The sequence below is a fragment of the Rhinoraja longicauda genome, chromosome 38 (genome assembly GCF_053455715.1).
Source record: "Rhinoraja longicauda isolate Sanriku21f chromosome 38, sRhiLon1.1, whole genome shotgun sequence".
Taxonomy (NCBI): domain Eukaryota; kingdom Metazoa; phylum Chordata; class Chondrichthyes; order Rajiformes; family Arhynchobatidae; genus Rhinoraja; species Rhinoraja longicauda.
Genome location: NC_135990.1, coordinates 37389 through 60982, shown reverse-complemented (window position 1 = coordinate 60982; position 23594 = coordinate 37389). Strand labels below are relative to the sequence as shown.

At 42.9% G+C, this 23594-nt stretch overlaps 1 protein-coding gene across 1 annotated transcript in view; it reads right to left on the bottom strand.

Moving 5' to 3' along the window:
* The window catches only part of LOC144610829 (OTU domain-containing protein 7A-like), a 70841-nt gene extending 53754 nt beyond the window's left edge, over positions 1–17087 (bottom strand). Inside the window, exon 1 of the mRNA XM_078429758.1 lies at positions 16813–17087. The gene's annotated coding sequence lies outside the window, so the exon portion shown is untranslated. The remainder of the gene's footprint in view (positions 1–16812) is intronic.
* Between the last annotated feature and the right edge of the window lie 6507 nt (positions 17088–23594).

Below are 23594 nucleotides of genomic sequence, written 5' to 3'. Positions count from 1 at the left end.
GGATAAAGAGTGGGAAGATTACCCCCAATCTGACTTTGCATAGTTTCCTGTTTCCAATTCATATTTCCAGCGTCCATGTTTTATATTAATCGTTTAGCAACACCTTTCCTCTGGTCCATGGTGTCAAAAATGAGGTACATAACCTCAGCCCTCAGATGTTCATAACACAAGGGATCAGAATTAAGCGTTTCGACACATCGCGTGTACTCCGCTATTCAATCATGGCTGATTTATTTTTTTCCTTCTCAACCCTTCTCCTGCCTTCTCCCCGTAACCTTTGACACCCCCACTAATCAAAAACCTATCAAACCCCCACTAATCAAAAACCTATCACTTTAGAAATACCCAAAGATTTAACATCTATAGCCATCTGTGGCAATGAATTCCACAGAATCACTACCATCTGGCTAAAGAAACTCCTCATCAGTTCCTTTCTAAAAGGTATATCCTTTTATCCTCCACATCCACTATTTAAGCCCTTCTTTCAGTAAGTTTCAACGAGATCCCCACTCGTCTTTCTAAATTCCGGCGAGTACAGGCCCAGAGCCGTTAAACGCACATTATATCATCCCTGGGATCAATGTCAAACCACCTCTGGCCCCTTCCAATGCCAGTACATCCCTCCACAGATCATGGGGCCCAGAACTGCTCACAATACTTCAAATGCAGACTGACCAGTACCTTATAAAGCCGAAGCATTACATCCCTCCTTTTATATTCTAGTTCTCTCAATATGAATTCTATCATTGCATTTGCCTTCAAATTAACAGTTTACGAATCCTGCATCAGAACTCCCAAGTCCCTTTGCACCTCCGATTTCTGAATGATCTCCTGATGTCATTGGCCACTTGAGCAGAAGCAACAAATTCTCTATCCTGTAACTATGAATCATAACCAAGACCTCAAAAGGTAGAAATGAGAAATTAATAAATAATCCTTGCAACAAGCATCCAAAGTTTATGTATGGTGGACACAAGGTAGATGCAACATTGTCATTATTTTAGCTGACAGAGTCACGAGAGTACGGCTCAGTACAATGCAAACTGCATCTCTCAGTACACTCCAAAATGTCAAAAGTGCTCTTAAAACATGGCCAACTCTGCTTTCTAATTAATCAAACTTACATTGATCTGTAATATCCTCATCTTGCTCATAGGCTCATCTTGCTCCCCACTCCTGATTTTGCCTCTCGGTCATCACACTGAACACATTTCCACCAGATTTGACCTCTTCTCAGCAGATAAGTCTTCCATCAGGTTCAAGCCAGAAATATGCATGTCACATCCCACCCATGCCAATCACCATTAACTCCTAATGGAAAAAAGCTGATTCTTTTCTTCAAATTAAATGTACTCAACAACAGCAAATGCTGGAACTGCTCATCAGGTTAAACAGCATTAGATTTCAAATTATACTTTATTCACATAGTTTCATCTCAGATAATACCTTATTCTGGAAAGCCTGCATGTTTTGTTCAGACCAAAGTGCATCTCTCACCTTGTCAATGGTTTCCAAGCAGCAGTTGATATGTATTTCAGTGTGTCCCTCTGTAAGCTGTCCATTCAGGACAGAGTTCTGTGTTCTGTAACTATCTGTAATCAACCTACACAAATATATATGCATCTCTTCCAAGACCTTCCTGACATACATGCATTTTTCGTAACATGCAATCCAATAACATGTGACATCCAATCATCGATCACAGGTTAGTAATGCAGTCATGCCAATACAGTCAACCCTTGTTTCAATGGAACCATTGCGACAGATCTTGTTTATAGCGGGCAGGCCCCCGACTCGCATTGCCTCCCCAGCCTCTTACAGCGTAGGCTTCCGAGCGTCCCCACTGGACTTGCAAGGTACACCAGCGAGCCCTTCACGCACTATACCAGTGAGCCCTTCTTCACACACCGCAGCAGCGAGCTCTTCACGCACAGCAGCAGTGAGCCCTTCTTCACACACCGCACCTGCGGGCCCTTCTTCACACACTGTACAGTTCAGTTGAAGCGACTATTGATGTGGCTCATGTTATAGCCCTGAGGGACAGTGTCTTCCTCAGGCTGCCACCACCAATAGGACACTTGGTCACAGGTGGGCTCTCTCCCCTCTCACCAGCCACCGCTTCTGCCTTTGCTTCGTCCACTTCACTGCTATTGCTTCCTCCTTCTCCCATCGCTCTGTCCACTCTGCCTCTGCCCTGCTTCCCCTCCACTGCAGTCTCCTCCTTCTCCTCTAGAGTCACCGACATACTCCACTTTGGAATCGGCAGGTGAGAGGGGAGAGAGCCCGAGGGTGACAAAGCATGTCTTGTCGTTGGCAGTGGCCTGAAGAGCTGATGGCCAGGGGCTACATGAGCCACAACAACAGCAACGTGAAACGGAGAAGGGGCCGCTGGTGCAGGACAGCGGCCTTGGTACCTAGTTTTAATGTGAAACGACACAGTTTTGGAGTGACTCAGCAGACAATCAGTCTGAAGAAGGTTCCCATCATGTTCTACAGCGATGCTGCCAACCCTGAGTTACACCAACACTTTGTGTCCTTTTGTGCATTAACCATCAACAGCTTCTGGGTAGTGTTGTAGAGCAGAGGGTTCTAGGAGTACAGGTACATGGTTCCTTGAAGGTCGAGTCGCAGGTAGATAAGATGGTCAAAAAGGCTTTTGGCACTTTGGCCTTCATCAGTCAGAGTATTGAGTATACAAGTTGGGAGGTCATGTTGCAGTTGTATAAGACGTTGGTGAGACTGCATTTAGAATTTTGTGTTCAGTTCTGGGTACCATGTTATAGGAAAGATATTGTCAAGCTTGAAAAGGTTCAGAAAAGATTTACGAGGATGTTGCCAGTGAGAATCTATACTGTGTGGAATAAAATCTGTTGTACTCATCCAGTATTCAGATTATTTTTTTATATATCCAGACTGAAGGTAAAGAACTCGGATTATCACCAGGACTAGAGGGTGTAAAGGACTACAGGGTGTAAAGATTTAATAGGAGTTCGAGGAGTTGGGCCGAAGGGCCTGTTTCCACACTGTATCACTCTTATGACTCTATCTGCAACTCTTTGTTTCAACTACATACAATGATAATACCATATACAGTTACAAAAGACAATCAGCAATAACGGACATCATTCCCCCGGATGCTTCATTATAACGAGGGTTTACTGTAACACAAACATATAGGAATAATCTACAGAGAGGGCTTCTCTTACTTGGGAACCAAGGGTTTTGTGCCTGTATGAAAGCCTTATTTTTGAAGCATTCTGACCAATAATTGTGGCAGACAGCTCAGAGATCCACCGTGCAGGATCCACCATTTCTTGTTCCCCTCGGGCTTGGATGACATTTCTTGCAGAACATTGACTGATTTGTAATCAGAAGTTTTCCTGGCTAGCGTTCCATGTCAACGTAGCTAGAAGCAGCTTTGCACCCAAGGGATGTGCAGAACTTGATGCTGGCACACACAGTGAGCCAGCAGAATGAGAGTCATATGGGTATTTTTCCTTTTTTCTGGATGTTATGAAAGATTTTGCCAGAGGTAATTTTCTCCACTCAGAGGGTGGTGGGTATGACGGAATGAGCCACCAGTGAAGTTTATTAAGGCCGGTACAATAACAATGTTTAAAAGATAAGGACAGGTACATGGGAAAGGAAAAGTTTAGAGGGATAAGGGCCAAATGGGACTAGCTTAGATGGGGCATCTTGGTCAGCATGGACAGGTTGTGCTGAATGGCCTGTTCCATGCCATGTGACTCTAACTGCCACTGCACATTGTTGCCAGAACATCAGCCTTTCCTTTAACTTATTTGATTTACTCCACCCAAAGCTTGGAAGAAAATTTTGGTTGGACCAGCTGGCAAAATATGGGCTTGCTTTTGCTGCAATTTGTTTGAGGCCAGTTCCAATTTGCAGTAAAGGCACATTAATCTGTGGACTAACAGCAAGGTTGTTGAGTGATGTTGTCTATATAGCAGGCTGCAACCATAGTATCTCCAATGTCTAAAGCACTTTTTTACTGGCTTGCTTCCCAATGGATTTGGTACTACACTATGCAGAATACAAGCAAGCTATAGAAGAGGGGTAAACTTGCCCAACACCAGATTTGACCAGGAAGCTCCCTCTTTTCCACACATTGATTAGGACTTTGCTACTTGTTCCCGGTGGATATTTCTGGAGAGGTCATATTCAGTTACACATTCCATCTCCAAAATCCATTTTGAAGAGATATTCATCACAAATGTATGGTATTCTGCCAAATACTTTTCCTGCTCCAAACAGATGGCAAGTTTCCAGTCCTTTGTCTCGTAGGCAGGTGGTTGTGCAAGCAGCATGAACATCTTTTATCCTGGTCCATGGTGTGGTCCCTGGATCGAATGACCGCGTAGTATTCATCAAGTAGAAAAGATGATGGCAAAGTTAACATCGCTGCTGGACAACGACTCCCACCCCGTGCTGTCACTGCACTGAGAAGCTCCTGTGTGAAGGAGAGATATAGGGGGTCCTTCCTTCCCGCTGCTGTGAGACTGCACAACCAGCACTGCTCCCAGCAGACGAGTCAACAATAACAGCTAAGGAATACAATTTATCCTTGTCTTTACTTTTATTTATAATGAATGATCTCTTGCTACCACTTTGCTGCTGAAACACTGTAAATTTCCCCAGTGTGGGACGAATAAAGGAATATATTATTATTCCTTCTTTTATTAGTAGAAAACCTCCTCCTCCTATCAACCACAGAAATGTTGCATTCTTTCTTTGAATTGCCACTCCTTCCTTCCTCTTACTCTCTTGCTTTCAGAATATCCTTGAGAGCATGACAATCCTGACAGGAGACATTGGTCAGAGGAGACTGGTGAGATTTTGGTGATTCAGTAACAAGATTTTTGAACACAATGAAAAGCTAGTTTGGACTGTTCAGACCAGGAGTATTGCAGCAATGCAACAGTGGGGTTGTTTAAAGCATTACAAACCAGTTTTCACCTTTCCATTCAAGACATTGCATGTGGTATTGAGTTTGATGATGTCTCTGTCAGATCATACTGTCACACAAGCATTGCAGTTTTGTCTTGCTGTTGCATACACCTGCATTTTCAGTTTGGGATGGTTTTGTATCGGTGACCAACCCTGTAACACGAGTAAAAGCGTTTGATTTCCTGGCTGACTCGTGTTTGTTGTCCCTCCTTTTACCAATTTTGGCAGATAATCATTTTGCAGGAAATCACTTCAGGTCTGTCACAGGGTCAGTAAATAATTGGCTGGAATGTCTCCAGCATTAAATGGAGTTGCTGGAAAATGGCCAGCCTTTGATTACTTAGAGCTGACATTTCAATACTTTAATTCATAAAAAAATACAGGAAATAGAATACGATTAGTATTTGTTTTGTTAGTTATTGAGCCGTCATTCTGTTAAACCTGCATGACTGCCACTCATGTTTCCTTATTAGACTAACATCTATGAAGTGTCTGAGAGGCTGTAACATATGACACAGCCATTCAGTACCCAGTGGTGGCAGGATCTTGGACTGTAGTCCTGCCCGACCGTAGAGTTTGCACTGGCCTTATAGAACTTCAGTGCATCCCTCAGCACATGCATTCATCCTGGAATATGTCAGTCAGCAATATTCATTACAATGGAAGATCAACAGGTGTTGGACTGACAAAAGTGAATTATTCACTGAGTAGTTGATCTTCCAGCAGCAACTATGTTTGTGTCTGAGAATAGCCAAGAGATCAATGTGTCTTTTGTTACATAGCTGCTCAGGACTAAACTCAATAGGGAGCACTGCACCCTTTACCAGACCTTCTTGGCAAAGGCACAGTCCACAACAAGGTGGACCATCTCATCCACTCAACATCCATCGGGACAGCAGCTTGTGTTGGGAATGACACTCTGTCCAAGTAGGAAGGATCTGATTGGGAGGGCCTCTCTCACTGCTGGGCAAGTGAGATCTTAGGGTAACTCTACCATTTCGCTACTATGCCGCCAATATAATTATTAAATTCTCCAATTTCAAGTAATAACTCCCTCCTACCATACCCCATTCTTTCTCCCTTTCCACTCCTCCGTTTCCACTTCCATCTCCCTGATCCCTCCTGACTACCTTTTACTCTTCTCTCCTTATCCAACACCATTTCGTCTCCTTTGTCACTTACTTCACCCCATCTGCCAATCCAAGCTCCCTCACCTATATCCATCTATCACTTCACAGGCTTTGTCCTCCCCCCATCTCTCTCTCCTAGTTTCTTCTCCCTATTATGACCAGCCTGAAGAAGGGTCCTGGCCCAAAACATTGCCTTTGCATTCCCTCCACAAATGCGGCCCGATTCACTGAATTCCTCCAGCACTTTGTGCTTTGCTCAAGGTGTTCTCAGTGCCATGCAAAGTAATGGTTAGAATCTCTTTCATACCATTCTCATAGCTCTGGAAAAAATTACGCAATGTCTGGAAGATTGCAGCATCTCTCCCCTGCCAGGAGACTGGAAAATTAAAGTGGGGTGGGTGAAGGTTAAGGACGAGAAGGGATTACCTGTAATTATTAACCTCAATGACATGTGCTTTTGGTTACCACAATTGAATTCTCTGTCATACTACCACTCTGACTTCAACCTCCTCTCCTTATTCCACCATACACTGCACAAGCTTGAGTGCTTATTTTCCAATGAGCATGCTATGATCTTTCATACATAATATGGAGTTCAACAATTTCAACCCAACTGTGCTTTCTATCTGTGGCTGTACTTTACTGTTTCAATTAACGATATGATACGATAAGAAGGTATCACAAAATGCTGGAGTAACTCAGCAGGTCAGGCAGCATCTCAGGAGAGAAGGAATGGATGACGTTTCGGGTCTCGACTCAAAACGTCACCCATTCCTTCTCTCCTGAGATGCTGCCTGACCTGCTGAGTTACTCCAGCATTTTGTGATACCTTCCATTTGTACCAGCATCTGCAGTTATTTTCCTACACTATATGACACGATAAACTTTATTCATCCCCGGAGGGAAATTGATCTGCCAACAGTTGCTACACAAGGTACACAAAAACGTGAAATTAAAAGTGAAAAAAAAAGAAAAGGGGAACTGACCGTTGGCTGGCTGCCATGTGCACAGTGCCTTCACCAGAACAAACAAACAAATACAGGCTTGTGCCCTAGGCAGAGGATTCTAAACTAGAGTGCCCCCCCCCCCCCCCTCCGTTCACCCACCATCCCTTACGGCGTTCTCCCTACGCCGGATCCCTTGTTCTTCACGGCGGTCCCCCACAGGTTCTCAATTGTCTTCCCCACCCCCCCCCTCCATCGCCACCGAGGTTCCCATTGCCGCCGAGGCCCCCCCACTGCCGAGGATCCCGTTGCTGTCGCCGCTGAGACACCTTCGGTCCAGACAGGTCTGGCCGCCCGGCTTCTCCGCAGTCCCCTGGGAGGCCTGTGGGGAGAGTCAGGCCTCCCAGTTCCAGTCTTCATTCTGGTTGCCGGCGCCGCAGTTGTTCGGCGGGTGGATCGGGCCCGCATGGCTCCCCGGGACACACCCGCCATGCGCGCGGCTCCCGGCTGATGTTTCTGTGCCATTTTGTTCTACTACGAATTAATTGTTAACTTGAAAACTAGTTTATTCACTGTCATAGGAATTCTGTTCTCCCCACCTTCCCCCTCTCTACAATTTTTCCAGTTCTGATAAAGGTTCCCAGAAGTGCTAAATCGTGAGTAAATGCATCTTTTTGCTGTAACTAAGTTCACTTAACAAGCCCTGAATAACTTTATGTTGAACTTCAAAATATATACAAAGGTTTGATAGATATTGTGTAGAAATATCTGTCATGGTTGTCATTCATTTCCTATTATTCAAAACACCCTAATTGTGAATGAAATATTGTTTGGTTGTTACTCAAAACTTATCAAATGTTAAAACTAGCAACCAGAAGACAAGGTTCAGATATAAGCCTGTTATCTACTTACAAACAGAGTATTCTGAACTTCAACAACAATGAATGAAAGCACCCTCTGTATTGAAAAGACCAAAGTGATTCTGGTTTGTTAATGCTCACATGCTGAAAATACAACTGCATTCACAATCAAATTATCATTCCCTCCTGGAAAAATATTTTTTCATATTTCTGCCTAATCATTCCTATGATGAAAATCAATTAAAAAAGTATTGCTTTACAATAGTTCTGTAATTTTCAAGCTTTGGCTTGTATATTGACTGAACCCACAGCATTTGGATGAAGAGCACACTTCCTTACATACATTGGGTGGGTCAGAACACTAAATATAAAATGTTCAGTACTTATTTTAAAATTAAATCAAATCAAGATCTTCCTCTGACAAATAATATACAAAGGACACCGGCCCATCAAACAACAGCAGAAAATGCTGAATGGTCATTGACCTGCCACAGTAACAGTTTCCCTCTGCACAGATGCTGCCTGGCCTGCTGAACATTCCAACACGTTCTGGTTTTATTTCAGATTTCTTGCATTCAATGTTTGAAATCAATTCAGCAGCACACTGCATGTAGGTTAGTGGGACATCAAGGGGCAAAACAAAAAAAAATTATTTTCTAATCACAAAATTATTAGACAAAGGCCAGAAGTTAAGTACATTTTTAGCAGTTAACTAACCTCGATGCTCATTTCTTGAGTTAGTAAAGTAAGCACCAGAAATAAATTTGATTGTGCCAAAATGCATCATAAAATTAAATATATTTAAAAAGCGTCCACTTTTTCAGTTGCTCATAATCTTAATTCAAATTTCAGTGCTTTCATTGTATACTTGAAATCAAAGTAGAATTTGCGACAAGAAACAGTTGAAGCCACAGGTACTGATGCATTTATGCTAGCGCAAGGGAACTAAGAGTTCATAAATTATAGGTGCAGAATTCGGCCATTCGGCCCATCAAGTCTACTCTGCCATTCAATCATAGTTGATCGATTAACCTACAAACCTCGATATGGGAGAAAACCCACAAGGTCACAAGGAGAAGGTACAAACTCAACACATTCAGCACCTGTAGTCAGGATTCAACCCGGGTCTCTAAAGCTGTGAGGCGGCAGCCCTACCGCTGCGCCACCCTATTCTGCTGTAAACTGAGATAAGCCTCCTCTCTCCACAATACCTGCAACTTGTGTCAACAACAAACTTAATGATATCGCCAACATTCACTGTCATGTCATTAATAAGTATTGCAAGCAAAAAGGGTCATCTTTATGACTTCCTCAAAAAAATTATTCAAGCTAGTGAGATAGGATTTCCCTGAACAATGCCATGACAACCATCCCTACCATTTCAAATATACATATGTCTTTGGCATTTTTTCCAAGCAATTTCCCTATTCATGACACAAGGCTCACTCGCTTCTGTCAGCTGCCCTTCCTAAACATGAACCATTTTCCACTCTTCTCACACTACACCTGTGGCAAGCAAAGATGTAAAAGTCTCCATCAGGGCCCCAGCTACATACCTTGCTTCCCACAGCATTCTTGCATAGATCTCATTTAGCCCTGGTGATTGAACAGCCTTTGATGTCACTGGATCAGTTGTCCAGGCCTCCAAATTGTTAGTCCAGTAAAGTAGCCACCACATTGATTTTTCATGAGTTTTCAGTTTTCACAACACTTATTCCCAAGGGCAATTAAGGATGGGCATTAAACAATCATGTCAGCAGTATTCAGATTGCATGAACATATATTGCATATCATTTAAGAATAATGATTGTTTCCAAATTGGGAATATTATAATAATGCTGAGATAGCATACAAAGTCAGCAAATAGATTCTGGAAAACAGAAGAGTAAAAGACAAAGTGGTTTAGAATTGTAATATTAAATTTCCATTCAGAAAAGTAAAATAAATTGTTTTGTGAACAATTGACACGTCCTCTGGAAAATAGGTTGTTCACTTTAGCAGAAATAAATAGAAGGGTATGTTATAAATGGGGAGAAATTGACATGTGTTGGTGTTTAAAAGCACATAACTGTCCTTGTACACTAATCTCTGACAGTTAACATGCAGATTCACCAGCCAATTAACAAGGTAGTACAATGGCTGCTGTACCAATTACAACAGAATTGCAGTTCAAGAATAGAGACAAAGCATGATGCAGGACATGACGAAGGTTGAGAGCATCCTCGATAAGTAAAACAGGCTGCACTTAACTGTCAGATGTTCCAGGTCAGGAAAGCAGGAATGGGCAAGTCCAAGCACCACATGAAGCAGACTTCCTTTTCCAGATGTCATACCCAGTCTAAACGGTGAATGGAAAAACCATATGTCTGGAGAGTTGGGGGTGAGTAGGGGAGAAAGATGGAAAAGGGACTTCCCCCCTTCTACAATCAGTCTGAAGGTTCCCAACCTGAAACATCACTTGTTCATTCCTTTCAGAGATGCTGCCTGACTCGGTTGCTCCAATACTGTGTTTTACTTAGTGAGACCGCACCTGGAGTACTGTGTGCAGTTTTGGTCTCCAAATTTGAGGAAGGACATTCTTGCTATTGAGGGCATTCAACGTAGGTTCACTAGGTTAATTACCGCAATGGCGGGACTGACGTATGTTGAAAGACTGGAGCGACTAGGCTTGTCTACACTGGAATTTAGACGTGTAGGAAAATAACTGCAGATGCTGGTACAAATCGAAGGTATCACAAAATGCTGGAGTAACTCAGCAGGTCAGGCAGCATCTAGGAGAGAGGGAATGGGTGATGTTTCGGGTCGAGACCCTTCTTCAGACTAACCATCCTGGAATTTAGAAGGATGAGAGGGGATCTTATTGAAACATATAAGATTATTAAGGGAATGGACATGCTAGAGGCAGGAAACATGTTCCCAATGTTGGGGGAGTCCAGAACCAGGGGCCACAGTTTAAGAATAAGGGGTAGGACATTTAGAACGGAGATGAGGAAAAACTTTTTCACTCAGAGAGTTGTAAATCTGTGGAATTCTCTGCCTCAGAAGGCAGTGGAGGCCAATTCTCTGAATGCATTCAAGAGAGAGCTAGATAGAGCTCTTAAGGTTAGCGGAGTCAGGGGGTATGGGGAGAAGGCAGGAACGGGGTACTGATTGTGAATGATCAGCCATGATCACATTGAATGGCGGTGCTGGCTCAAAGGGCCGAATGGCCTACTCCTGCACCTATTGTCTATTACTTGATTCCATCATCTGTAGTACCTTGTCTCTAAATGGCTTGAAAGCCCATTTCCAACTGCCATGATTATGAAGGACTGTTTCATTGCTGCAGAACTCCATGACTCTATAAGAAAGGGAGCTGTGCAATTTGAGAGTTTAAAAAAATCAGACCGCACTGATAAATATGCCTGTATTGAGTGTTATTCACATTCTCAAATATGACAATAAAAAGAGATCGCCATTATTACTCCACCAGTGCTATAACACGTTTCCATCATCACATTCCTTTCGCGAAGTCAGACAACTGAACAGATATCTAGACTCAGTAATTAAATTGGGAAGATTAAAATCATTGTCTTCAAACCTCAACATAATCTAAATTCCCTAACCACTAGGGGCTTCCCCATCCTTAACTTCTGTTCTCTGACCAGTGGTTTTCACCTCGCTGGATTCTGGTCTCAAACTGCGACAGGGTGTTTGGGTATTATTGTCAAGTGTACCAAGGTAGTGAAAGGCTTTGTTTTGTATGCTATCCAATCAGATAATCGGATAATATCGTACATAAATACAATCAAATACAATAGGTAGAGTGAAGGAAAAATAGCATACAAAATATAATTCTCAGCATTGTAGTGTGACAGTTCCAGAGGCAAAATCCAATGTCTTTGAGCGGGCAAGATCATCTCTGACCCCTCTCACCCTGGCCACAAACTCTTCAAAACACTTCCCTCTGGAAGGCGACTCCAGACTGTCAAAGCAGCCACAGCCAGACATAAAAACAGCTTTTTTCCACGAGTGATAGTTCTACTCAATAACCAAAGTCTGTAGTCTCTTTTTTGCTCTGGTTTATTTTCACCCACATGCTTAGACCGTAATGGTGTATCCTTATTGTTTTGATGTGTTTATTGTTTTGATGTGGTTATGCTTTATTCTTAATTGTTAACTGTATGTTTGTGTTGTCATTTGTGAGCGGGGCACCAAGGCACATTCCTTGTATATGGATACTTGGCCAATAAACTTATTCATTCATTCATTCAGGTAGAGGTGAATCAGATTGCACCCAAACGTATGGAAGGATTCTTCAGGAGTTTGAATGCAGAGGAGAAGGAGCTGTTCTTGAGTCTAATGTTGTGCACATTCAAGCCTGACAGGATCTGGGAGAAACAAATACCGGGGGGGGGGGGGAAAGGGTAAGAGGTGTTTGGTTATGTCGGCTGCTGCTTTCCCGAGGCAGAGTGAAGTGTGAACGGAGTCAACAGTCCCATCTGTGTGAAAGAAGTCTGATCGGAGCTACAACTACACTTCCTGCATAGGTGCATTTGCAGAAGTTTTAAAGAGTCACTAAAGACATCCAAACTTCCTGTCTGAGAAAGTAGAGGTGGCGAAGCACCTTCTTGGCTGAAGCTTCAATTTGGTCAGTCCACGGCAGATTATTGATGATATTTATGTAAAGGAACTTGAAGCTCTCAAACATTTCCACTTTGGCACCAGTTCTACTTGATCTGATCTGGGCATGTACTCCACCACACTTCTTGAAGTTGATAACTAGCTCCTTTGTCTACCTGACATTGAGAGGGAGGTTATAGTCCTGTTACCATGTTATTAAGCTCCCTTTCTCCTTCCTGTACTCAGTCTCGTAAATGGCCATGATTCAGCTCACCACAGTGGTTTGGTGTCATCTGAAAATTTGTAGATGTAGCCAAATTTGACTGCACACTCAAGTCTATTAAGGGAGTATAGCAAGGGACTGAGAATGCATCCTTGTGGAACATCAATGTTAAGAATTATGGTGGGCGATGTGTTGTCATCATCTTTTCGTCAGCATCACCCTTCCTTTTTTTCCCCCTCCCTTTGTTGTTTTTGTTTTCGCCATGATCTATTTATTTTATAGCATCGGGTCTCGACCCGAAACGTCACCCATTCCTTCTCTCCCGAGATGCTGCCTGACCTGCTGAGTTACTCCAGCATTTTGTGAATAAAGCATTCTTAATCTCGTTGTACTTGTACAATGACAATAAAGATATTGTATTGTATTGTAAATGTTTACATTCATATATAAACCTAGATGTCCATAAACTGAACTTCCAACTCGATCCCAAAGATCGTTCATTTTCAGGTTTGTATAATTATTCATTTCTGCATTGGCCCTTGGTTTCTAACACTCACTGTGTTTTTGCTGCCTTTTAGACATAAACATCCCAATGGCCTTCTAACCAACTTGCCATGGTCTAGTTTAAACAAACAAAAGCTCTTCCAAAAATGCAGCACTACTCCTCTTTCATCCACCATCACGGTGTTATGGTCAACACAGGTTTCCGCTTACAATATTCTACCTCAGCTCTTTAAACTTACTGCCTTAAGTCCCACAGTATTCCTAAAACTCTACAAAGGTTGAGTTCTGAAATCTTATGTATTTGCCACATCATAGAAAAATCCCGGTAGTGTTAGAAAGAATGCCGAAGAAATACACCAGAATATTGCTTGGAATTTAAGGGGTTTAGTTATGAGATAATAGATAGGCTGGAATGTAGGAGGTTAAAGAGTGAGCGTAGCGATTTGTAAAATGATGAGGAACATAGAAAGGACAGATAAATCGGAGTCTATTTTTCTCCCCTGAGTTGGGGGTTCTAAAACTAGATTCATGCTTCATCAGGAGGAGAAATTTAAAGAAGATCTGAGGGGCAAATGTCTCCACACAGAGGGTGGTAATTATGTCAAATGAGCTGTCAGAGTAAGTGGTAGAGACAGATAAAATTACAATGATTAAAATGCATTTGGACACGTACTTGGATAGATAAGGAGTACACAGGTACTCCTGGAACGCAAGCAAATAGGATTAGCAGACAGGCATCGTGATCGGGATGGTTGAGGCGAATTCTATGCTGTACAGCCTTGCTTACAGCTAAATTCTAGTTCGAAGATTCCTTTTCAAAAATGTACCCCTCTCTCCTCCTTCCTTCAAGGCACACAAAAAAACAGAACGGTCTCGACCCGAAACGTCACCCATCCTTTCTATCCAGAGATGCTGCCTGTTCCACTGAGTTACTCCAGCATAAATGTGAGGTTATCCACTTTGGCGGCAAGAACAGGAAAGCAGAGTATTACCTGAATGGTGGCCAATTAGGAAAAGGGGAGATGCAACGTGACCTGGGTGTCATGGTGCACCAGTCATTGAAAGCAAGCGTGCAGGTGCAGCAGGCAGTGAAGAAAGCGAATGGTATGTTAGCATTCATAGCAAGAGGATTTGAGTATAGGAGCAGGGAGGTTCTGCTGCAGTTGTACAGGGCCTTGGTGAGACCGCACCTGGAGTATTGTGTACAGTTTTGGTCTCCTAATCTGAGGAAAGACATTCTAGCCTTAGAGGGAGTACAGAGAAGGTTCACCAGATTGATCCCTGGGATGGCAGGACTTTCATATGAAGAAAGACTGGATAGACTGGGCTTATACTTGATGGAATTTAGAAGACTGAGGGGGGATGTTATTGAAACATATAACATTCTTAAGGGGTTGGAGAGGCTAGATGCGGGAAGATTGTTCCCGATGTTGGGGAAGTCCAGAACCAGGGGTCACAGCTTAAGGATAAGGGGGAAGTCTTTTAGGACCGAGATGAGAAAACATTTCAACACACAGAGTAGTGAGTCTGTGGAATTCTCTGCCACAGATGGTAGTTGAGGCCAGTTCATTGGCTATATTTAAGAGGGAGTTAGATGTGGCCCTTGTGGCTAAAGGGATCAGGGGGTATGGAGAGAAGGCAGGTACAGGTTACTGAGCTGGATGATCAGCCATGATCATATTGAATGGCGGTGCAGGCTCGAAGGGCCGAATGGCCTACTCCTACACCTATTTTCTATGTTTCTATGTGTCTAGCTACTTTGATGACCTGGATTTTAGGTGACTGATATCTACAACCTTGGCGATAAAGAAAACTTTTTATGTTAAAGATGGTATATTAAGTACATACTGTTGTCATTGTCAAACACCCTGCATAAACATTTGAGCAGCCCAGAGATTCAGCCTATGTACCCACCTAATGCAGAGCTCAAGAAAGCAACTTATTGCAAAACTAGTCATTTTGGTGAATAAGTAATAAATGGGTCAGAGAAAATAGTGATCAATGCATGAACAATCTAATTTAGTCCATGGATATTCAAGCATTGAAGTCAAAGCAGAAAGGAATCAGAGGACTTTTCTTTTCAGAAACGAATCAGTAATTTGATAGTCAGGAAATTGAACAGATTAGGAAATACTGCAGATAGATGGTCTCCTTAACCACAGACAGAGTTATTGAAGAGAACAGAGGGTTGGGAAAGGTATAATTCTAATTTACTAACATTACTCAGTTAACTAAGCACTGCTGTTGTTGAAATATGCATTAAGCAAATTGAAGTTATGCACCCAAAAGGCAAAGCACATTTCAAACTGTGTTTAATACCACATATACTAAAACCTACATTTCGAAGAACATAAAACTCCATTTATGAAAACTGTAACAAATAAGCATCTAAGCACACAAACCCCTCAGTTTTACTTGCCTTCTTCAAATTAATAGCCCATTTATGAAGTAAATAATTTTAGAATATTCCACATAATATTACAATAGGTGCAATATAAACTTGGTACATCAACACATGCTATACAAAACTGTTATCACAAAGTTTATGCATAATCAGAAAGGGAACACTTTCCTATAATCACAATCTGAACAAACTATTTGCCACAAAAGCCGCTTTTACAATGCAACAAGCCATAAAACATTCCACAATGAAGAGAATACACATCAATAATGCATGCAGAAACACAACCATTTAATCAAATGGAAGAGGTTGCCAGATTAAGAGATTAGGTATTAAAAAAAAATTGCAAGGGTCTATACATAGAGTAACAGATGTATAACACAGGACAAGCTGTAAAGTTTGTCTGGTTGAAAGGTTCTACATTATTCTGTAATGATATTTTTTTATTGTTAAAGGTCTACATTTTATTAGACTACCAGGATGCAATCCATAAAAAAGTTCTGTTCCATAATTGCAATTGAAGAAATTCACCAAAATTTTATTTAAATTAAATCAAAGTACGTACATTCTGGTCTGCCTTCATTTGAATCAGAATTTCTACAGCTGTTAACTGTAAGATAAGGTTGAACTGAAGGTTCAACTCTTAAGAATGTTGATACGTGCCTTGTTCGGCTTTGCAGTAAAACCTCTAGTTTACGGCTGAATGAAAACCCAACAATCATTTTAATACTCCCAGTAACATAATTAAATACATTACCAGGACCGCCATTTGTAATTAAAGTTTTAAATTCATATAATAAAGTAAACGATTTATAATTATGTCAGTAATTAAATGTTTGCCAATTGAACTGAAAGGTAAATAAGACACAATACTACAATAGAATTAAGAATAATAAAAATACAGCCTGTGAGCCACATTCTGCCTTGTCCTCTGCATCGGTGCACAATAAGACACCGGGCTTTGGATTATAATCACCAGTAATGTTTTTAATCGCCCATTCCGCACATTTACCGGTAGATCCCATTTTATCACAAGGGCAGCTTTTTTTTTCAAAAAATGTATTTTACTGAAAAGGTCCAACACATAATTGTTTGTGATAAAAGTAGCGTGCTGCAGTCAGTGTGGGGGACTCACACAGTCCACAGCTCCCCGAGACTCAAACCAATGGCCTCAAATACTGACCTGTTTCCATGAAAACAGTTGAACAGGAGGTGTGTGTGTCATGGATGCGCTGCCGCTGGCTGGCTGCACCTGTCCGGGAACGGCGCCAGCAGCCACACCACACACCGCACCACACGCCGCGGCCGGCCGGCCAACCGGGAACCGGAGAGAGCTGAGCTGAGGCCTCGCTGTGTCCAGACCACGGGCTCGCCCGGCCCTGCTACCCGCCTTCGGCCCCGGCGCCGTCCGTCCGTCCGGCCTCCCTCACTCACTCACCGCCTCCCCCACAGACGCACTCCGCCTGCGCGCGCAGCTGCCCGGCTCCCCGCCACCGCTCGCCTCAGCGCGTCCCCGCCGTGCGCGCCCCCGCCACCGCTCGCCTCAGCGCGTCCCAGCCGTGCGCGCCCCCGCCACCGTTCGCCTCAGCGCGTCCCCGCCCTTTGCGCGGCTGCTCACCCTCTGCCCGAGGCTGCACCTCTCGACGGCAGCCGGAGCTGGGGCAAGGCGGGGTCGGGGCCAAGGCCGCTGGACCTGGACGGCTCCGAGCAGCCCCACGGACGGTCGGAGCCCATCTCCTGTAAAGTGGTCCACGCCAGTGGCAGTGTCTGATCTACCGACCCGTCGTTCGCATCGTTCCTTCCCGCGAAGTAAAAAGACAGTAAAAAGACAATATTAAAAAGAATCAACATATATGATTTGAAATGTGTTTGAGTTCAGAAGCCTGATGGCCTGATGGTAGAAACTGTTGTTAAGTCTGGTGTTCCATGGAGCGCAGGAGGGGTGATCTTATAGAGGTGTACAAAATTATGAGAGGAATAGATCGGGAAGACGCAGTCTCTTCCCAGAGTCGGTGAATCGAGGACATAAATTTATGGTGACGGTGGGAAGATTTAATAGTCAAGTCAAGTCAATTTTATTTGTATAGCACATTTAAAAACAACCCACGTTGCCCAAAGTGCTGTACATCTGATTAGTTCACAGCGCCTCCTCAATGAGCCTCAAACGCTAGGGAGTAGAAATAGGTTTTGAGCCTGGACTTAAAGGAGTCGATGGAGGGGGCAGTTCTGATGGGGAGAGGGATGCTGTTCCACAGTCTAGGAGCTGCAACCGCAAAAGCGCGGTCACCCCTGAGCTTAAGCCTAGACCGCGGGATAGTGAGTAGCCCCAAGTCGGCCGACCTGAGGGACCTGGAGTTAGAGAGGGGGGTTAGAAGATTTTTGATGTAGGGGGGGGAGTGTCCATTTAGGGCTTTATACGTGAATAGGAGGAGCTTGAAGTTGATTCTGTACCGTACAGGGAGCCAGTGGAGAGAGGCCAGAATCGGGGTGATGTGGTCCCTTTTACGGGTACCCGTCAGGAGTCTCACTGCGGCGTTTTGGACCAGTTGCAGGCGGGACAGGGAAGATTGGCTGATCCCAGTGTATAGGGAGTTGCAATAGTCTAGGCGGGAGGAAATGAAAGCGTGAATGATTTTTTCTGTGTCGTCGAATTGGAGGAAAGGTTTGATTTTAGCTATGGTTCGAAGTTGGAAGAAGCTGGCTTTTACCACAGCGTTGACTTGCTTATCAAATTTTAATGCAGAGTCAAATATCATGCCAAGGTTTTTGACATGCGGTTTGACTAGGCAGGATAGACTTCCAAGACTGCCTGTTATCAATTTGATGGAGTCGGGGGGGGTGGTGGGGGGGGGGGGGCCGAAAGGCAGTGTGAGAGGCTGTTTAAATTTGACTGGTTGTTGGGTTTCAGGGGGAGGTAAAGCTGAGTGTCATCGGCATAGCAGTGGAAAGAAATGCCGTGCCTTTGAATGATTTGGCCAAGGGGGAGCATGTATAGAGAGAAGAGAATGGGGCCTAGGATGGTGCCTTGTGGAACTCCGCAGGAGAGGCTAGCTGGAGCAGAGGAATAACTGCCTATGTTGATGGCGAAACTCCTATCTTTGAGGTACGAAGCGAACCAGCTCAGGGCAGTGCCATCAATGCCAACCGCGTACCGGAGACAGTCAATAAGGATGGTGTGGTCCACTGTATCGAACGCTGCGCTGAGGTTGAGAAGGAGCAGGATTGCACAGTCGCCGGTGTCGATGGCGAGAAGCAGGTCGTTGTGTACCTTCAACAAGGCAGACTCTGTGCTGTGGTGGGCTCTGAAACCTGACTGGAAACTTTCCAGGAAGCTGTCAGTGGCCTAGCTAATGGGGGAGCGGCCTAGCTAATGGGGGAGCGGCCTAGCTAATGGGGGAGCGGCCTAGCTAATGGGGGAGCGACCTCTCCCCTTAAGCATACTTTTGAAAAGTGGCGCCTTTTCAACAATTTTTTAACACTTTAGTTCACTTGTGCGATAAAAGGCAGATCTCATTACTTTTTAATTGTTTTTTTATCGCATGGCATGGAAGAACTTTCTGGAGTCATTACTTTATTTGACCAACCTCCCAGTGTTTTGATCTGCTCAATCTCCTGTGATGAGTCTTACGATGGAGCAAGCACCATGTCACGTGAAATATCTGGTCTCCAAACAAAGATTAGGGAAGTTGCTCCAAATGCTCTCTTTACACACTGCTGTGCACATAATTTAAATTTGGTTCTAATTGATGCAGTAAGCTCCAATATTCAAACCAAGTTGTTTTATGGAACTCTAGAAAGTGTCTATACCTTTTTTTCTGGCAGTTTACCTCGTCTTTCAGTACTAAAAGAAAAACAACGCAGTCAGATCAAATCTTTTGCACTGACTCTAAAGAAACTTTGTGATACTAGATGGGCGTCCAGAAAGTCAGCAGTAGAGGCTGTCTTGCAGAATTTATCAGCACTAGTAGTTGCTCTCCAAAGAATTCTGTATGGTGAGATAAAAAACTGTACTCCTAAGCAGCTCGCTGAGGCAAAGGGTATACTGGAAACACTCAGTACTTATGAATTCTTAGTTGTTCTTATATTCTGGAGTAAAGTGCTAGACAAGGCTTTCAATTTATCCACATATTTACAGAAAGGTAGTCTAGATCTGGTAACGGCTTCTCATTTGATTCAGCTTTTTGAAAAAGATATGAAAAGTATGCGAAATGAATATGAATCTCAATTCAAACAGATTAAAAATGAAGCAACTGAATTGGCTCGAAAATGTGATATTAATACGGAATACAAGCAGCACAGAGAAAGTAAAAGAAAAAGATTCCATGATGAAATTGCAGAGGATGAAGGAATATTTGATGCTCAAAAGAAATTCATGGTTGAATCCTACTTAATGTCCTTAGATTCTATTATAAATAGCACAGGTAAAAGAATTGAGCATTTTAAAAATGTGGCTTCCAAATTTAGTGTTTTAGATCCAAAACATTTTGACAATGCAGATAATGTGAACAAATTAGAATTTTTAGCAGACACATACTCAGACGTCATCGACAGTCAAACTGAAATCGTACAAGAGTTTCTTTCATTCAAAGAAATAATGAGCACTAGGAGTAAGGCAAATTCAAGTGTCGAGAAACTGCCCATCAACAATGTACTTAAATTCATGATTGCCAATGACATGTGTTCCATTTATCCTAACCTGTCCACATTGTACCACATTTTTCTGACCTTACCGATAACTAGCGCAGTTGCGGAACGATCCTTTAGTCGGCTGAAACACATAAAGTCCCACCTTCATTCTACAATGGGAGAGGATAGATTGTCTGGGTTAGCTTTGCTCTCCATTGAAAGAGAGTTGGCTACTGAGGTGGATTATAATAAAGTATAGATAACTTCGGTAGAATGAAGCCTAGACGAAAGAGACTGTTGTAGTTTTTATTATGATTTGAGATTTATGAGCATACTGTAAAACTTTTTTATTGTGTTTTGATTTTAAATACAAAATAACAATTATGTACTTCCGTTAAAACTATCTTCCTTGTGTTTTGATTTTAAACACAAAATATAAATGTTTAAAATTGTTTGGTATGTGTCATGGCGCCTTTTTTTATGTGCTCGCTCCCCCTAACTTTAGAACCTGGCTACGCCCCTGGAAGCAGAGGGATATTTTTTTCACAGAGGGTGGTTGTGCGTGAAATGATCTGCCAGAGGAGGTAGGGACTATCACAATGTTAAAGAAACGATTAGGCAGACACTGTATGATTCTATGATATTTACCTTGTGCCAGTTATTGGTGAGAATCGCCAAATGGCAACTGGCACTATTTGTTAACTCTGATAAATCATTGGAATCTGGATGCTCCAATTTCAAGTGGCTTGAGAAGTTTGGATGAATAGATAAACAATTAAACTCACATGCTACTTCCATAATAGTGCATACAAAGTCATCAGTTTTCTTTTCTGAGGTTAAGAGCTGTGTCCTTGGTGTTATATTAGTAGCTCTGCCCTAGATACAATGCCTGATATCCAGACTACTGTTACATTTCACTATTTCCACAATTTAGAATATGACTAAAGCTTTGCTAAATTAAAGCCAAAAAGTATTCCTAGGAAAGTGAAATAAAGGATATACTAGTTATATTGTCACAATTTCAGTGAAGTACACATACAATAAAAATCTTGCAGCACCAGAGGCAAGGAGACCCAGACAACACACAAAAACATAATGCGAGGAACATTCAAAATAAGGTGAATGAATTGAATGCGCAATTAGTAGTTAAGGGATATGATATAGTTGAAATTACAGAGACATGGCTCCAGGGTGACCAAGGCTGAGAGCTCAACATGCAGGGGTATTCGATATTCAGGAGGAATAGACAGAAAGGATGAGGAGGTGGGGCGGCATTGCTGGTTAAAGAGGAGATTAATGCAATAGCAAGGAGAGACATTAGGTTGGATGCTGTAGAATCGGTATGGGTAGAACTGCGAAATAGCCAAGGGCAGAAAACCTTGTTGGAGTGGTACACAGACCACCAGATTGCAGTAGGGAAGTTGGGGATAGCATCAAGCAGGAAATTAGGGATGCGTGTAGCAAAGGCACAGCGGTTATCATGGGTGATTTTAATCTACGTATAGATTGGGCCAACCAAATTGGTAACGGTGCTGAGGAGGAGGATTTCCTGGAATGTATATGGGAGGGTTTTTAAACCAATATGCAGAGGAACCAACTAGAGGGCAGGCCATCCAAGACTGGGTATGGTGTAATGAGGAAGGATTAGTTAGTGATCTTGTTGTGCAGAGCCCCTTGGGCAACAGTGACCATCAAATGGTGGAGGTCTGCATTAGGGTGGAGAGTGACACAGTTAATTCAGAGACGAGTCCTGAACTTGAATAAAGGAGACTTTGAAGGTATGAGACGGGAATTGGCTAGGATAGACTGGCAAATTATCCTCAAGGGTTGACAGTGGTGATGCAATTGGAAAGATTTAAAGACCGCATAGATGGACTCCAGATATTGTTCATCCCTGTCTGGCAAAAAAATAAAACTGGGAAGGTGGCTCAACCGTGGCTGATGAGGGAAGTCAAGGATAGTGTGAAAGCCAAGGAAGAGGCTTTAAAATTGGACAGAAGCAGCAAACCAGAGGACTGGAAAAATTTAGAACTCAATAGAGGAGGACAAAGGGGTTAATTAAGAGGGGGAAAAAGAGCATGAAAGATATCTTGCGCTAAATATAAAAACTGACTAAAAGTTTCTATAGGTAAGTAATAAGAAAAAGATCAGTGAAGACGAATGTAGGTCCCTTACACTCAGACAGGTGAATTTATAATGGGAAACAGGAAATGGTAGAACAGTTAAATGAGTACTTTGGTTCTGTCTTCACTAAGGAAGACATAAATAATCTCCCGGAAATACTGGGGACCGAGGATCTAGTGGGAGGGAGGAGCTGAAGGGAATCCACATTAGTCAGATAATGGCATTAGGTAAACTATTGGGACTGAAGGCAGATAAATCCCCAGGGCCAGATGGCCTGCATCCCAGAGTACTCAAGGAGGTGGCCCTATAAATCGTGGATGCATTGGTGATCATTTTCCAATGTTCTCTCGACTCTGGATCATTTCCTGTGGACTGGAGGCTAGCCAATGTAACTCCACTCTTTAAGAAAGGAGGGAGAAAGAAAACAGGGAATTATAAACCAGTTAGCCTTACATCGGAAGTGGGGAAGATGCTGGAGTCGATTATTAAAGATGTTACAGCGGCGCATTTGGAAAAAAGTGATGGGATCGGTCAAAGTCAGCATGGATTTATGAAGGGAAAAACATGCTAGACTAATCTTTTGGAATTTTTTGAGGATTTAACAAGTAGAATGGGAGAGCCAGTGGATGTGGTGTATCTGGACATTCAAAAAGCCTTTGACAAGATCCCACACAAGAGATTAGTGTGCAAAATTGGAGCATGTGGTATTGGGGGTAGGGTATTAACATGGATAGAGAACTGGTTGGCAGACAGAAAGCAAAGAGTAGGAATTAACGGGTCCTTTTCAGAATGGCAGGCAGCGACTAGTGGGATGCCGCAAGGTTTGGTCCTGGACCCCAGTTATTTACAATATATATTAACAATTTAGACGGAATTAAATGTAACCTATCTAGGTTTGCGGAAGAGACAAAGCTGGGTGGCAGTGTGAGCTGCGAGGAGGATGTTATGAGGCTGCAGGGTGACTTGGATAGGTTGGGTGAGTGTGCAGAAACATGGCAGATACAGTATAATGTGGATAAATGTGAGGTTATCCACTTTGGTGGCAAGAACAGGAAGGCAGACTATTATCTGAATAGTGTCAGATTAGATGGGGAGGTGTAACGAGACCTTGGTGTGCTTGTACATCAGTCACTGAAAGTAAGCATGCAGGCACAGAATGCAGTGAAGAGAGCCAATGGCATGTTGGCCTTCATCGTAAGAGGATTTGAGTTTAGG